Here is a 15,462-nt window from a genome sequence, read left to right on the forward strand (position 1 = left end):
CAAAAAATAAACAATGGCTCGATTATTAAGTGCAGTAGCATATCCAGCCCAGGGGTCAGGGCCTTACTGATATTCTGATGCGCAGCCACTGTTTAATAGGACAGGATGCAGTTATTCAGGCCTGCTCTTGAGAAAGTTATTTAACTCTCTAGGCTTCAGGTATCTCAGATATAAAACAAAACAATGGGCTAGACCTTTAAGGTCAAGGGCTTGATTCCTGTCCTTATTCCGTGTGATAATCCTTCCAGCACGTGAAGATTGCCATGTTGCCCACTCACCTCCTACCCTGGGCTGCTCTGCTCCAAGCTTCCCCTGGCCCTAAGACCTGGACTACACGTCCTGTTATCTGGTTTCATAGCCTGCATAGTTCTAATTGCTCTCTTTGTCATAGGCCCAGGGTGTCAATATTCCTCCACTGTGGCCCCAAAGCTGAACACAATACCTATGTCTTATCTCGGTGAGTTTCTTTTAGGCTGTATATCTTCCATTCAATATTTATGTGATCATTTATACCAGGAAATTTCTAATATTTCTTCCCATCTAGAATTTTGCGGGTTGCTGAAGTTCAGGGGCAATCGAGATAAGGGAGCCCAGGCAAAGATGCCACCCTTTCATGTATGTTACCTGTGTTTTATTTTCACCTGATTCAAGCTCTTGGCCTGAAAGAAGCTTCTCGCATCACATGGTTAGAAAAGCAAAGAGAGTCTACCTAGGTTCACCCAATACTAAGGGTCTCTTATCTTAAAATCAGGATACAGGAGGAGTGGCATCATTTATATAGAATCAACTATTTCTTTCTTCCTCGACTTTATGTATCTTTCAGCTTAAGCTGTGTTTGGCTTCAAGGATACAGTAAAAGCCTGTAGAGCTTGTTTCTGATAACGCAGTCCTTTGAGAGCTGCTGAATAATGGGTCTATAACTGGGATTATGGGAGAAAAAAATAAAGTTGGAGGCAAGGTGGTTCTGATTCCAGCTGTATTAAATTTTAATGCTGCTGGAGGGTAACTAAATTGATTGGGAAAAGGGATTTTATATTCCTGGGGCTATATAAGGATTCAGGACTCTTAAACCTTCTAAAATGGTCTTTCTTTTATTCCAAAGGTGGGAGAGTCTTTCGCTATTAGTAAAGAATGCTGAAGTGTGGTCTCAGCATGAGCGAGGGTCTGGGAGTGGGAGAATGGCCCTAGATGAAGGCAGAGCAGCCTGCCACCTTGGTGGTCTGCCTGCCGAAGCATCAGGAAGTCCTCACAGACCAAAAGCGTCTCTCCTGCTGTCTGGTATGGTGGGGAAATTCCACCATTAGAATGAATCATTTCTGATAAGTTCTTCAACTTCCAGACTCTCCTATCAAAGCACACCCACCTAGAATAGCCAAATCTCCTAAGCCTTTATTGGCAAACACCCTATTTGGAATGAGGCAATAGCTAACTAAGAACAAATTCCCTTTGGGAGTAGGACTCAGGGAATGTGAGCACAGGCCATGGAGAGTGTGCATGGAAGAGACCTGCGTGTAAACACCTTGCGAACGGGATCTGTACCTTACTCATGACTTTATATCCCAGGCCTAGCATGGTGTCTTACCATATGTAAACATGCCTGCTGAGAGAGAAGTGACGAAAAGAAAATGGAAAAGTACCAAAGACTTCCCAACTTTCCCAACAGTCATTTGGGATGGTGGGGAGGGGAAGCTGCTCCTAATGGGAAAGGTTTATTCTCTGTATTTTACAGGAATGGCGTTATTTTCCCACCTACCCCATCTCCATTACCTACACCAACCAGCAACTACTTCCCAACTATGCCCCCAATCCATCAACCAAGACAGAAACCTAGAAGGCAGCCTAGAATTCTCCCTCTTCCTCACCTTTACCTCCAATCGAATACTGCTGCTTCTACCTCTAAATGTTGCAAGCTTGTCCCCTACTCTGTATATCCACCACTATGCCTTTGTTCAAGCCTCCTCCATCATTTCTTGCCCAGATTAGCCGACGGTCCCCTAACAGTTGCCCTGCCTGCAGTCTCTCTCCCCTAGGCGCAATCCTCCCCTCACTGTCTAGCTCTAGTCAAAGGCAAATTCAGTCAGGTCACACCCCCTTCTTAAAAACTTTTCATTCTTGCCCAACGACCCCCAACATGGCCACCGCATTCAGATGAGTCCACGCTCCTTTGCTTGGCCGGAGGGTCCCATGCTAACTGGGACTAGAAGTTCTGCTGTGGGGCACGCATCCCTTCTCCTTTGCACATGCAGTCCTTCTACCTGGATGCCATCCCCTCCTCCCTACCTTGGTCGCCCCTCTTCATTCTTCACCCTGGGGGGGCATCGCCCATTCAAGGAAACAACACGTGATTCTACTCTTTTCCCAGACAGAGGTAGGGAGGCACCCTTCCTATAAATTTGATACAGATCTCTGAGAAATACTCACTCATGTGCTCTTCTGACATTTTTGGTTTTCTCATCTGTTTCTCTAGTTGAACTCAGACCCTCTAGAGAGCAGGGACCGTGATGCTCAACTCTATCCACGGAGCAGAAAGTCTGTTAGATGGAAGATGTGTAATGAATGTTTCTTAGGACAGGAACAATGTAAGAAAGTTCTTCCAAAGAGCTTAGTTGGCCAAGTATGCATGCATACACGCATTCGTTCATTCACAGAGTCATTCGACAAGTCTCCTCTATTGTGGTGGTAGAATCTGATGAGAGGTTAATCCTAAGGGAACTGGTTGTCTGAGTGATTTGATTTCTTTTCAGCCTGTCTTCAAACATCCAAAAATGACAACATGCAGTGTCTCTCCTTTCACACACACTCAACCCAGCTCAGGGGTTTTGTGGATGAATGAAAACTCCAACCTGTTATTTCTCTGGAGAGCAGGCATTGTTCCTCTGGGAAGACAAACTGGTTCTATGACTTGGAGCAAGCAACCACGTGAGAGCAGCTCCGATCGGTGAGAAAGCACTTCTTTTCCAGATACCCCTCTGATACAGAGGAAGCAGACCAGCCCGTTGCTTCACCTTCCCCAGTCACAATGTCTTGTGAGGGATGGGCCCAGAGTCCCACTCTAATTATACCCTGTTTGACTAGGAAACAGAGCTCCTGATCACATTCCTAAATCTCAAAATGACGCGACATTTATAACTACATCAAAAAGGAAACGCTCTTTGCTGTGTGCCTTTACTCGAGATAATTGTATAGTGATAACACTGTTGAGGGCCTGAGGCCCTTCCCAAAATGACAGAACAGAACTGTGACTCATAAAGTAAAGGAAATAGTGGTTCCCTCCTTGAGCCCTGAACACAAGGGAAATAAATGGAGCCTTAACTGAAAAATGAACATATCTCACAGAACTCCTGGGTTTTGGAACTCTGGGAGCTCCAAAATCTAATCCTGCTTTGGCACTGACTGCTTCTGCCTTTCCTCGTCTCTGCAAAGGGAGGCTGGCCAGGGTGTGCCTTTAATGCAAACTCCAGCTACGGTTGCAGACCCCTGGACAGCTGGGGATCACTGCAAGTGAACTAGCAATCGAAACACACATCAGAAATCATGGCTAAATAAGTAATAGGTCTTGCACAAATATACTCTTCTACTTTTCAATATTTTTCAGTCATCATCATCCTCGTTGTCATCATCCTCATCATCATTGCTACCGTTTGAGTGCTCAGCATATGCCAAGCACTTTCCAAATACCATCTATCTACACATTAACTGATTTAATCTTCGCAATTCCCCAATAAGGTACATTCCCATTTTTGTTCTTATTTTATGGATGAGAAAGCCGAGGTACAGAGAGGTCAAGTAACTTGCCCAGAGTCACACAGGTAGAAAGAAGTGGGGTTGTGAGTAAAGCCAGGCAATCTGGATGCCATATACCTTCTAACTACTAAGAGTTATTAAAAATACCCTCATAATTATGTTGGAAGTCTGGTGATTGTTTAAAATATTTTTTATATTTAACAGAGGTTCTCGTGCAGTTTGGAACCTCTAGTTGGGCTAAATAAAAAGCTCACAAGAGCTTCTTCCTGACAAAACACTCCTCCTACTAACGCCTAAAAGCTGGCTATCAGAGATCCCTTTCATGGGTTTAAAGGTGGTCCTCGTCATGCCCTTTTAAAACGCAGGTACCCAAAGAAGGGTTATATAAGAAGTCACTAGTCCCTTAGTGCAAGTGAGGTTTCTGGATCATCCCTTCACTAGCAGGAAAGAAAAAATCAAGGGCATGAGAACGGTATTATCATAAGGGAGGAAGGAGCGGGGCGGGGGAGGTTTTGGAATGGGGGGAAAGGATAAAAGGGAGGTAATCCTAAAAAGAAAGGAAAGTGACCACATTTGGAGGCAGTCAGGGAAGTTGAAAATAAACTTGACCTACTTCACAGTTTTGCCTAGAGCTGACCTAGGAGCATTCATCAGTACCACAGAGAATGGCATTTTGGATGAGATGTTTTACATCAGTTAAATCACTATTGCTAGAAATATTAACCTCATTACATTTTGAAATAAAAACTGTATGAGTAAGCAAGAGGCCAAGCCGATCTGGAATTTCATTTGAAGACAACAGGGCACAGCCTATCAGTATATAAATGTATTAATAAATATAGTCTGAAGACTGACTTTGATTAAGGGTGGCCCCCTCATTAAGAGCACTTGAAGTGAGTCATCCCACTGAGCTGGCTGTTTTCCCTTTTTATCAATGACTGATAGATAATGGAATACTAGGTTCCATTACTTTTGCGGATGCCTTTCTTTCTTTAAGCTCGCACAATGGCTTCTCAACTTCTATAGTTTACTAAAATAAGATGGCTTCTATCACCAGTGTCCACCCCATATTAGATGTGCACTTTTTTTTTAGGCAAGGCAACCCTTGGTTGACCTCACAGATTGCAAGAACATGTCAGCTTACAATGCCTTATTTTATTTATTTGTTTTTTACGCCTACAGCACCTGGTCTTCCTAGGTGGTCTCCTATCCAAGTACTAACCAGGCCCGATACTGCTTAGCTTCCGAGATCAGATGGGATCGGGCTTGTTCAGGGTAGCACGGCCATAGACACACATTTTTATTTAAAAGAATAATAGAAATGTACAATAAAATTGACCTCGTTGTCCAATTACCTTAAAGGGCCAAAAAGTACATGCAGAGTCTTTGCATAAAGGATGTATCTACAACACATGAGTTCTCAGAATCTAAATGCTCCCCTTTTCCAGAAGGTTCCTGGCTGCTAAGGCAGGTAGCCAAGCCACCTTTGGCCACTGCACTGAACATCTCATCTACTTTGGTCGAAGAGGGACAGAAATAACCACCGATGACATCTTATCCATTGCTGCATCTGTATATTAATACACAAGAGTGAGATTTACTAGAGGCAAATAAACAACAAAAGGATTGGGTCTCCTTCAGGGAGGAATGGGTTAAAGTATTTTAAATCACTGAGCCAGGGTCTGAGATGTCACCATAATTGTTCATCACCAGCCTCAGGCATAGAACCAGATCAGGGTTTGGGCAACCTTCAGGCAATCTTTTAATGCCTTACTGCTCCAGATTGTACCAGAAATGCATAATTCACAAGCCAGTTAACAAATCTTAGGCCAGTCTTCTACAATTTAAACACAATCTAGTAAGAAGAAACCAGAAGAAAAATAAGTGCAACTCAGACATGAAAGGAAAGTAAAAGGGTTCCCTCCCCCCCCCCCACCCCACCTTCCCACCCCTATACTCCCACCCTGAGCTGGTACCCAGCCCAGGATAAAGTAGTTTTTTTATAGATTTTTCAAAGAAAAAAAAAATCTCTGAGTATACTGTATGTCTTTCTCTTTAAATGAAAACCAAAAATAGATGCTGCTGCTCTAATCTATCTGATTTGGAAATTATTTGGCATTTTTAGAAATTAATTTTTCCGGGCAATTAAATTAGCCAGTAATTTGATATCACCATCTTATTTCATTATATAGAACACATGCTGAAATGACACACAGCCTCATTTTCATTTATTATTTTTGCAAATTTAGTACTCATAAAAAGGTGTTGGGTCTACTGTGCCAGCAACTAGACTCGTCTCTGCTGGCTGGGAGAGAGCCCGAGGAGGGGTTACGTGAGCTGGAACCCAGGCCGGTCCAGGCTGGGATTACCAGCTGTGAGAGCAGGATCAAGTCCCATGTCGTACAGTCCTTTATTCTCTGCTCCAGAATCCTAGTTGGCCCATCAGCTGAACATGATAAATGGAGCCACCGCTGGATGAAATCCACCCCCTCACTTCCCAATGGCCACCTGGTATTTCTGTGATGCCTGCATCCAAAGAATTTTTAAATACTTTCCAAGTCATCCAACTCAGTTCTCCAACCCTTTTAGACAAAGACAGATCTTTGAAAACGTGGAAATTCACTTGGGAGGAGAGAGGACACACACACACACTTTGCTTGAGCAGAGATGAGTGAGTTTTTACTTCTCTGCAACTTTTAAAGGTGAATTGTTATGTTCTACTAAAGGGAGAATGAGGTTGAAGATTTCTTTTGGATTCATAGGTTCCTAGGAAGAAATGAAAGCACCAAGCATTTCATCGATAGGCAAAGGCACAGAAAGAAGAAGCAATGGCTTCGAGCACGGCATGTACCCTAAGACAAAAAGGCAAGGTCAAAATTAACATTCTGGATTTATCAGAAATGATACTTTTGTTTAATTATTTTTAAGATGAACACTTTGAAGAGTGTTCAAAGGGAGCTCTGTGAATATTTACACCAGGAAAATGGGTACGTAAACCAAGACTGTCCAGGGCTACCCAGGATATGTGTTCACCCTGTGTATGTGAGAATTTATAAACCAGCTGGGTGTTTGTGTTGAGAACTATTACAAATCATTTCAGCCTTTGGCTCTTCCCTAATCTGCCAAGTTCACTTCTTATTGCAAACTTTGTTAATCTCTCCCCAACTTCCAACTTGCCCTTCATCTATGCAAATCCTATACTTTATTTAAATAAATGTCCACCTCTGCCACACAGTTCTTCCTGCTTACACCAATTCAATCTACTCTTTCCCCTTGCTGAATTTTTTTTTTTTTTTTTAGTATTTATTGTATTCATCATATAACATAGCTCTGGCCTACAGAATGCTTTAGATTTTTTTCTTTCTGTTCTGTAAGTATGAAGTTCTTTTCCCAATTAGGCTTTAAGCCCCTTGAAGGATGGGATCTGTCTTGTGCTTCTCTTGGATCTTCCACAGGACAGCCTCACACCTTATTCGGGGTTAGGACAGGGAAACAAATGGCCTCCACAGAGATCACTAACTTAAGGAGCAGATCAAGAACCTGAGGCCCAGAAAAGAACAGCCTTCCCTGAGACCCCCAGCCCTAACACAGCCTCTGGTAGGGTCCTCTGCTCTATGCCTCCACGGGACCTTAAGCACTTCACTACATGGCACATACCACTGTGGTATTTCTTTACCATAATAACTGGACCATAATGACTCAGTTAGTTAGCTGTGCATTCACTGTATTGGAAAGCTCTGGAGAACCTTTGTTGGATTGATTATGATATCCTCAATATGTATACATAATACATAATAGATGCACCTTAAATGTTGGTTGAATAAATGACTGAAGGAATGAATGAACACATGGTTTTCCTTAAGGTAATAATACAGGCCTTACTAAACTTTAGTCAGGAGAAAAGAGATGAAATCTTCTCTTTCCTAGACAAGTCATAGGATGCCAACTGGGTGGCTGATTCCTGTTTGCCTTCCAGATTGGATGATAGAATCCATTTCCATTGGCCTCTGGCCCCACTCAATGTGGGGGAAAAGGCACTAAATTCAAAGTCAGAGCAAGTGATCTGGGCTGCCCGTCACTGAGCCTCTGCACCGCCACCAACTAGACACTGTGCTTTGGCCTTCAGATTCTCCATCTGAAATAGGGGAAGGCTGGCCCCAAGGACTGCAGAGGTCCCTTCAGTCCCAGCACTCATTGGCCCCAAAGGGTACTCATCCACTGTGCACCCCGCCGCTGAATGATGATTCCTGGACAGGTGACACCCCCAGCCGCCTCAAAGGGTTGGATGCCCAAGGGCTTCTGCTCCCCACAGTCAGGAAGTGACAGCTTAGTAGAAGAGCCTCTGAGTCCCCCTTCAGCAGCTTCCCAACAGGAAAGTGGGCCTCCCAGCAGTGCATTAGGTTGCAAAGTAAACAGATGGAATGCAGATTTGAGATCTCTTAAAGGCCGGGGCATTTTTGTTATACATATAAGTTGCTGTCAAGGTGTGTTATTATCTCTTTATTTAAACAACCTCCTTAGTCTTTGCACACAGAGCTGTGACTCAAAAAAAAATGATGAGAATAAATAATCTATCATGTTAGCAACATAATTATAAGAACATATGTTAGCTCGAACTAGCTATATTCTAGTCATATTAAGGGTGTGCGTGGGAGAGAGAAAGATGGCAGGAGTCTCTCAAAATAGTCCAGGCGGAGGAAGAGTGATATAGGACTACATAGAGCCTCCATGCTGGCCTCGGTAGCATCCCAGAGGGCTGCCAGGGCAGGCTGCCTGCTGTTAAGCACAGCCACCTGGGTCTGGATTTCCGGCGGTCACCTTGCTGCTCAGTGGCTCCACCTGAGCGCGCAGGCCAAGAAGGGAGACCAGTGTGTCCGTTTCACCCGCTCTCTCAATGCCAAGTGCAGAGATAGCACCAGTCCAGGGAGAAAGGTCCCCGAGAGGCAAAGGCAACCGACTGGTCCCGTTTCTCGCAAATGCTTCTTGAGCTAAAGAAAAAAAAAAAAATCGACGGCGGCCTTCGTCAAGAGAGTCAATGGGAAAAACTCTATGTCATGTAGTTGTTTCCACCACTCTGTCCTCCCTGCTCGTCCAGATTTTACCTGCACTGTTCAAGCCCCACTCTAATCTCCCTTCCTACTCCACCCACCTCCATCCCCTCAGGCCCTCCCCCTAGGGAACTCCTGTTCATCCTTTAGGTTTCCTGTCCAGGTCCCTCCCCACAGGAAGCCTTTCCTGCTCCCTACACAGGTTTGGGTCCCCTGATCATTTGCTGCCATAGCACCCTGCAGTGCTGGATGATACTAACGCTCATTGCACTTTTAATTATACCATGTCTGCCTTCATTGAACGGACTGCTGCCTCCACGAAGGTAGGAGCTGTGCCTAATTTGTTCACCACAGTGATGGCTGCACTAGCTCTGGGACCTGGGGTCTCCGTTCTGAGGATGCAGGCACAGTGTGCCAGCCTGTGAGACAGCTGTGAACAAGGTGCCCTGAGAACCCCCGATGCTTGGAAAATCAGAGTCTTGCAGAAGAAAGGCCAAGGCACATCCCCAAGAAAAGCTCGGGGCTGCGGCAGAGTGGAGAAACTGGATAGATCACTGCAGCAGGGACAGCCAGGGTTCGGTCTTGGGCTGGCAGAGCCATAGACCAGAGCTGGACTCGGTGGGCTTCCCTCGCGGACACCGGCAGCTGCTGCCTGGTCCTCAAGCAGAGAACACCATCATGCCGTCAAGTCTGTGCTCTAGGAAGTTAGTTCTTGGGCATGAGAAGGGCTTAAAAACAGGAAAACAGCTTCAAGGCCATTACATTTGTCATGATGAGAGATAAGAGCCTAAATTAGGGTGGAAGTTCTGGGGATAGAGCAGAGGGAGACATTCCAGAGGCATTTCGTGGGCAGGATTAATGATTATGTGTGTTATGAGACTGTAAGCATTGGGGTGCTTAAAAGGTTAAGGGCATCATAGAGACTTAATAAATATTTTGCCAACATGTAAAATGTATATATTCATGTTTCCAGGAACATATAAAGATGAAAACAAATTTTTATAAGTATATTTTTAAATAATGTTCTTTTCAACACATTGTTTATATTTTTAGATAGCCTGATGATATTTTTTAAAGGAGAAGGAGAGCGCTTGGGAGAGTCAACTGCTTATACTCTCAAATGACATTCCTCCACCAGCCACAATCAAGGACACTTTCACCCAATTTCCCACTGAGTTTGGATCCCTTTAAAAGCTCTCATTTTGGCTACATTTAACTTCTACCTACTGTGTTTGGCAAGTATAGATACGAAATTAAAATATTCATGTACCTTTTCTCCACCCCACACCCCCACCCCAAAAAGTATGATACCAAAAGGATGTGTGGGGGGTCTGCAGAGGGATGGTGAAAGGAGACGCCAGAGAGCCGGGACCGTGGGAGAAAGTGGAGAGGCGAGGCTGGAGCCCGCAGGGGCCAGGTGGCACTGCTGTGGCAGAGAAGTCCTCATGGTCGCCCTCCCTCGGATTCTCACCCACTTTCGTTTTTAAATGCCAACATTTAAACAGTATCCTTTCTCAAGATGACACACACACACCATCAGAATTGAATGTAGTCCAGACTATTATGTCAACAGCATTGATATAGAACACATGACGTTTGCGTTTATCCCCAAGGAAACGCTGCTCATCGAGTGGAGGGAAGCAGGAAGTCCAGATTGACATATCACCCACTGCTGTGCATCTGCCAATATCCACATTGATAGACTGGAAATATGTGGCTAGGACCCCATTTATTGCTACATCTTCTATTGCTTTTAAAACATGGGACAGGGGAGTCAGAGCACACACCGAAAAGCACTCGCTGTCATCTTTGAAAGAAGATGGCAGTGGAGTTTCGTGTCCAGGCTGTCCTCCTGCCCCCTGATGACTCAGCTCTTTGTTAAAACTGCCACTTCACCTCGAAGAGCAAACCTTTCTGCCCCACAGGTGATGAAGGTGGCAGTACTTTACATAGATTAATACGGGACATTCTGCAAAATATTTTCATAGTTTATTTTCTCACAAGTGTCTCATGGAACAAAGGCTCTAAAATACAGTGGGTAGTTATTGTTTGTCTTGTTGGGGAAATGAGGAACCAACATTTAAGGGTGGCAAAGTGACTTTGTACAGTGTCCCACCTCCGAATTCAGAGTCGGACACCTTTCCACTCCCCGTCGGCTGCCCCGTCACCTCCCTGCTGCGCTGCCTCTACGGGCATTCTGCTGGTTCCCTCACATTGTTTAACCACATCCAAGGCTGGACAAGGAGTAGAGGAAACCAGGCTACAACCACAGAGACCAACTTCAAGCTTCCTCTCAGTGTTTAAACTCAAGGATTGCCCTGTAACTCAGGGACTGCCTTCAGCCAAAGAGGAGTTCCACCCAGCTCTGCAGGGGGCGGGGGAGGGGGGGCAGCGAGGGGGGCAGATCAAACTGGGTCAGGCTTCCCTCCACAGCCAAAGAGAGGGTGATTGGCAGAGAGGATCAGACCTCCTTGCTACACCTCTTCCCGTGAGCTCCCCATGCAGACGACTGACTAACCTGCTCACTGATTCGGGCTCTCCAGAGACATCCCAGTCATTTCGAACTAAACAGGAATTGATGGGCGCAGTTCCTAAGCAGACCCCAAACAGCGGCTCCCACCTGCATCCAGCCTGCCCAGCACCACGAGCTGCTCCCGACAGAAACAGCCCAGCCGGCCCAGAACAGGAAAAGGTAAAAGTAAATAAACGCTGCCTTAATCTCTCTCTTAGATTGGAACAATCTGAACCAACCTGTAATTTTATCCAGACATGCGGGGAGAATAATTTTTAAAGCTTTGCTAAACATAAATGCACCTCTACTCATTATGATTTCACCGGCTTTTTTTTTTTTCCTTGCTGCCCCCTTTTCCATCTGCACTTTATTCAATGAACACATCTGCATTCCTTCTCTCTCTTTTTTTGGCCAGAAACTCTATACAACCTTATCACTGACACCTCTCTGCAGTTTCAAATTCCAACTTTGTGCCAAATCCCCATTTCCTGCTGCTTAATTTCCATTCATTTACTCTTGTTTTTGCTTCTTCTGCCATTCCCAGCATGGACCAGCTCCAGCCCAGCTTCTTCTAATTTTTTAAGGAAGGCTCCCCATCGAGTGCTATTGGAATCCGAGCCTCCGCTCCATGCCAGTGACTGGCCATTGTTTATACTAGCTAACGACAGTTGCCAACGGGACTGCTTCTTTCCCTTTCTTTGTTTCACTCCCTGAGTGTGTATACTAAGGCCCAAGAGAACTTTCCACCACATATGGTGACCCAGTAGGTCTAGTTTTATTATTACTTGAGTAGAATCTGAAGTAGCCTCTTTCCATCCCTTTTCTGAGAGAAAAAATAAAATAAAATAGTGTCTGGAAGCTTTTGTTTGCCCTGCTCTTGGAGGCACGATCGGCCCTAGCCTGCGCTTAGCTGCTGTGTGGACTGGTCCTTGGGGGCCTCATCAAGTTAGGCTCAGTAAAAGGACAGGAGGAGGGCGCTGGGGAGGATGAGCTGAGGGGAAACTTTATAGAGAGGTAGAGGAATGACCGCTCAATATTTTTTAGGCTCAAAGATGTCTTAGATTTGTTAAGATTGTTTAGCAGAGTCAGGAACAACCTAGGGTTGGTTTTCTGGCTTCCAGGGGGAACACTCATGTTTAAAATATGCTCTTATAAACAAATGAATTGTGCTTTGAAAAGGTAACCAACATTTTTCTTCCCACAGTGGGATTGATTCTATTCTGTTGTTTGGGGAGATTTTGCTTTTTATTTTGTTCTTCCCGAATCCATAGCTCAGCTGTTGGTTTGGTCCTTCAAACCAGAGCCATTTCGCTGTCACCATGGCAAACACCTCTGTCCCAGGTCCCACTATCTCTGACCTCAACTTCTGTGCCCTTTCCTTTGCTTCTGGGTTTCATTACCTAGAACTACATCTCTGTAGCCCCAGCTCAAACCTGGCATCCGAAACGGAAGGGTTAAAAGTCAGGAATGGGGATGGCTCAGAAGCGAATGTCATCGAGGCACGAGAAAAGAAAATCATCAGTCTTCACAAATGCTTAAGGGACGCAGACGTTCCTGACCATCTCTGCTCACATCTGTCCCCGCTACAGACATTAAATTGTAGAGCTGCCTCCCTGACATCCCGCCACGCTGCGGTTTCTTTGTCCATCCAGCCTCCCGATACCAAGGTTCTCCTATGCTGCGCTCCTCCTCTGAAGCTGCAGTCAGAACATTTTGTATCCAAGAGGAAACTTCCATCCCGCAAAGTCTGAAATGTGCTTAGACACATTCTCTTTTCCTCCAACTTGCATAGCAACACTTTTACTTCTCAGGAGAGCAAAGGGAAGGCGCCTTCTTACATAGTTTTATGGAACAGATGTGCTTCAAAAACATTAATTTTTGTTGATTTACTTTAGTCACATTGTAAGAGCAAAGTCATTTTTCCAGTAGAGCAGAGCTGGGTTAGCCTTTTGACCCAACTGGGGCCAGGAGTCTCTCAAGTAGTATAATTCACACTTGTATAATGCCCAAGATCTGAAAGCATTTCTCAGACTTTTAAATCGTGTGGTGTGTGTGTGTGTGGTCAATTGACTTCAAGAACAAAAACAATAATTAGGTAATAATGCTTCATTCTGCAGATAAGAAACCAACAGTTCAAAGTTGCACCCAAGGGCAAGTCTAAGACAGAGTAAACACAAGGACCCAAATCCCGGCCCACTTGTCTTTCCTGGTTTCTGGTAGGGCTACCCTGGAACCCATCTATTATCCTAAAGCAATGTTCTTCAAGCATCTAAGCTGGGAGGAGCAAAGAGCACCTCGCTGGTGACTCAGAGACAATGACCATCCACGCTTACATTGTGCCTCCAGCTCGGAGGCTCCACACCGTGATGGGCAGATTCAGCCCTTGCTTGGAGACATACAAGTGCCCAATATCATGGCCTCACTTGAGTTTCTGGGTGAAGGAAAGTCATTAGATAGTGTGTTTTAAAAGAAGTAGATTCCAGTGCCTCAGGACCAGCTGTGGCTCTCCTCACGCAGCTTGGGAAAGGATCTCTAAAGCTAGGTTTTGAATAGGCAGTACTGCCCGTTCTAACGGTAGAAGGCAAAGCAAAACCACTGCCTCTGAAAATAAACTTCATATGCAAATAAACAAATAGATGGCCAGAATAAATATTCATCAGGTCTCACCAGTGTAATAAATGAATGAGGGATTAAAATTGTAGGGATATCATTTGTCACATCAATAGTCAAGATGAACCCCACTGGAAAGGTTCAACTTACTGTAGATTTTCTGCTTTGCTGGGAGATACCTGTAGATAATTCTCACACTACCTGAATCAGTAAAAGAAGAAATAATCCCTTGAAAACATTTTGCATATTCAAGAGACTTTACTCTTTAACATTGTTCTTTCTCTAAAGCATCTTCTAAAGGCCTCCCAAGAGCTGAAGTTGTTGGGTTGGTCAGAATTCTTTCTACCCACGAAGAATCACTGATAGATTCTTCAAAAAGCTAGAATATAATATGTAATTAATTAAATCCACTTAAAGTTATCTTCCCCACCTCATTCAATTCCCCAGTATTAGATTCTTAAAATAATGGGTGAGGCAAATATGACAGGTAAACAACTATACAGAAATATAAATATATATGTATATATCCATATGTGTTTTTAAAATGTTATGTGTGTATTCATAAATACCTATGGTTCATGGTGGGAAAGAGGTATATATCTACTATATTGTGTCATACATGTGAAAAATAAAAATAGGAAAACATTACAATTAAAATACAAAAAGAAAGTTTCAGTACATAGAAAACAAGCTTGGGTGCTTTGGTACATGAAGAGTCATTATAGTATTCTCTCCACTTCTATGTGTATCTGAAGTTTTCCATAGGAGAAGCTTAAAAATTTAACCTGAAGAGGTAAGAACTCAATTTCCCTAGAATGATTAAAATGAATTTTATACTTTGTTATTTCTGGGACACTTTGAGGAATCCATAACATGGAGACTCTTCCTCATTATGCTAGCTTTCCTAAACTGCTCTAAACTCTTTGAACAGAAAAGAGCGATAACTCTTTCTGGCAGGGTCCATGCCCCAGGGGAGCGTACAGCTGAAAACGGTGGTGTGAGTTCTCCCTCATATGGAAAATGCCTTTGCTTGCCGTAATTCTTATTAAGTTAAAAGCTTGTTTTTTTAATTACCTTTCTATAGATTAAAGCCCCTCCAAACTGTCCTTAGAAAACTTATATGCCAAACCATATTTTCCATAATTCTAAAATATCCTTCCACTCATTGCCCAACCGAGCTGTGCATAAGAAATACAAATTCATTAGAGTAAACAAATTTAAACACAAATAACGAAGGAGGAAGGGATGTGCATGCTGAGTGCCAAATATAAGTCCAACTTGTTTTCTACTCCATTTAAACGCATATTGTGAGTTAATGTATTCCTACACATGAAGGGTAAAACAAAGAAACGAGAGGGTGGTCCAAATTTTTATTCCAAATCCTGTCCAAGGCCCACTTTCTGGAGGATTGTTGTAATATGAACTCAGGGTGTTGGTGGTGGCGGCTCATTGATGCACCTGGATTCCCCTGGATCTCGATTGCAAGGGGGCTGTCTCAGATAACAAGTTAGTCCCAGGATAACAGGCCCCTCCAGAAGCAAGAAGTAT

General features: G+C 44.0%; 1 protein-coding gene and 1 pseudogene across 2 annotated transcripts in view; both read right to left on the minus strand.

Moving 5' to 3' along the window:
- The window catches only part of EBF2 (EBF transcription factor 2), a 179,869-nt gene that overhangs the window by 88,596 nt on the left and 75,811 nt on the right, over positions 1–15,462 (minus strand). The gene's annotated exons all lie outside the window — the stretch shown is intronic.
- On the minus strand, positions 4,918–5,036 carry LOC118612567 (annotated as a pseudogene).

The sequence above is a fragment of the Rousettus aegyptiacus genome, unplaced genomic scaffold (assembly GCF_014176215.1).
Source record: "Rousettus aegyptiacus isolate mRouAeg1 unplaced genomic scaffold, mRouAeg1.p scaffold_m13_p_16, whole genome shotgun sequence".
Classification (NCBI taxonomy): Eukaryota; Metazoa; Chordata; class Mammalia; order Chiroptera; family Pteropodidae; genus Rousettus; species Rousettus aegyptiacus.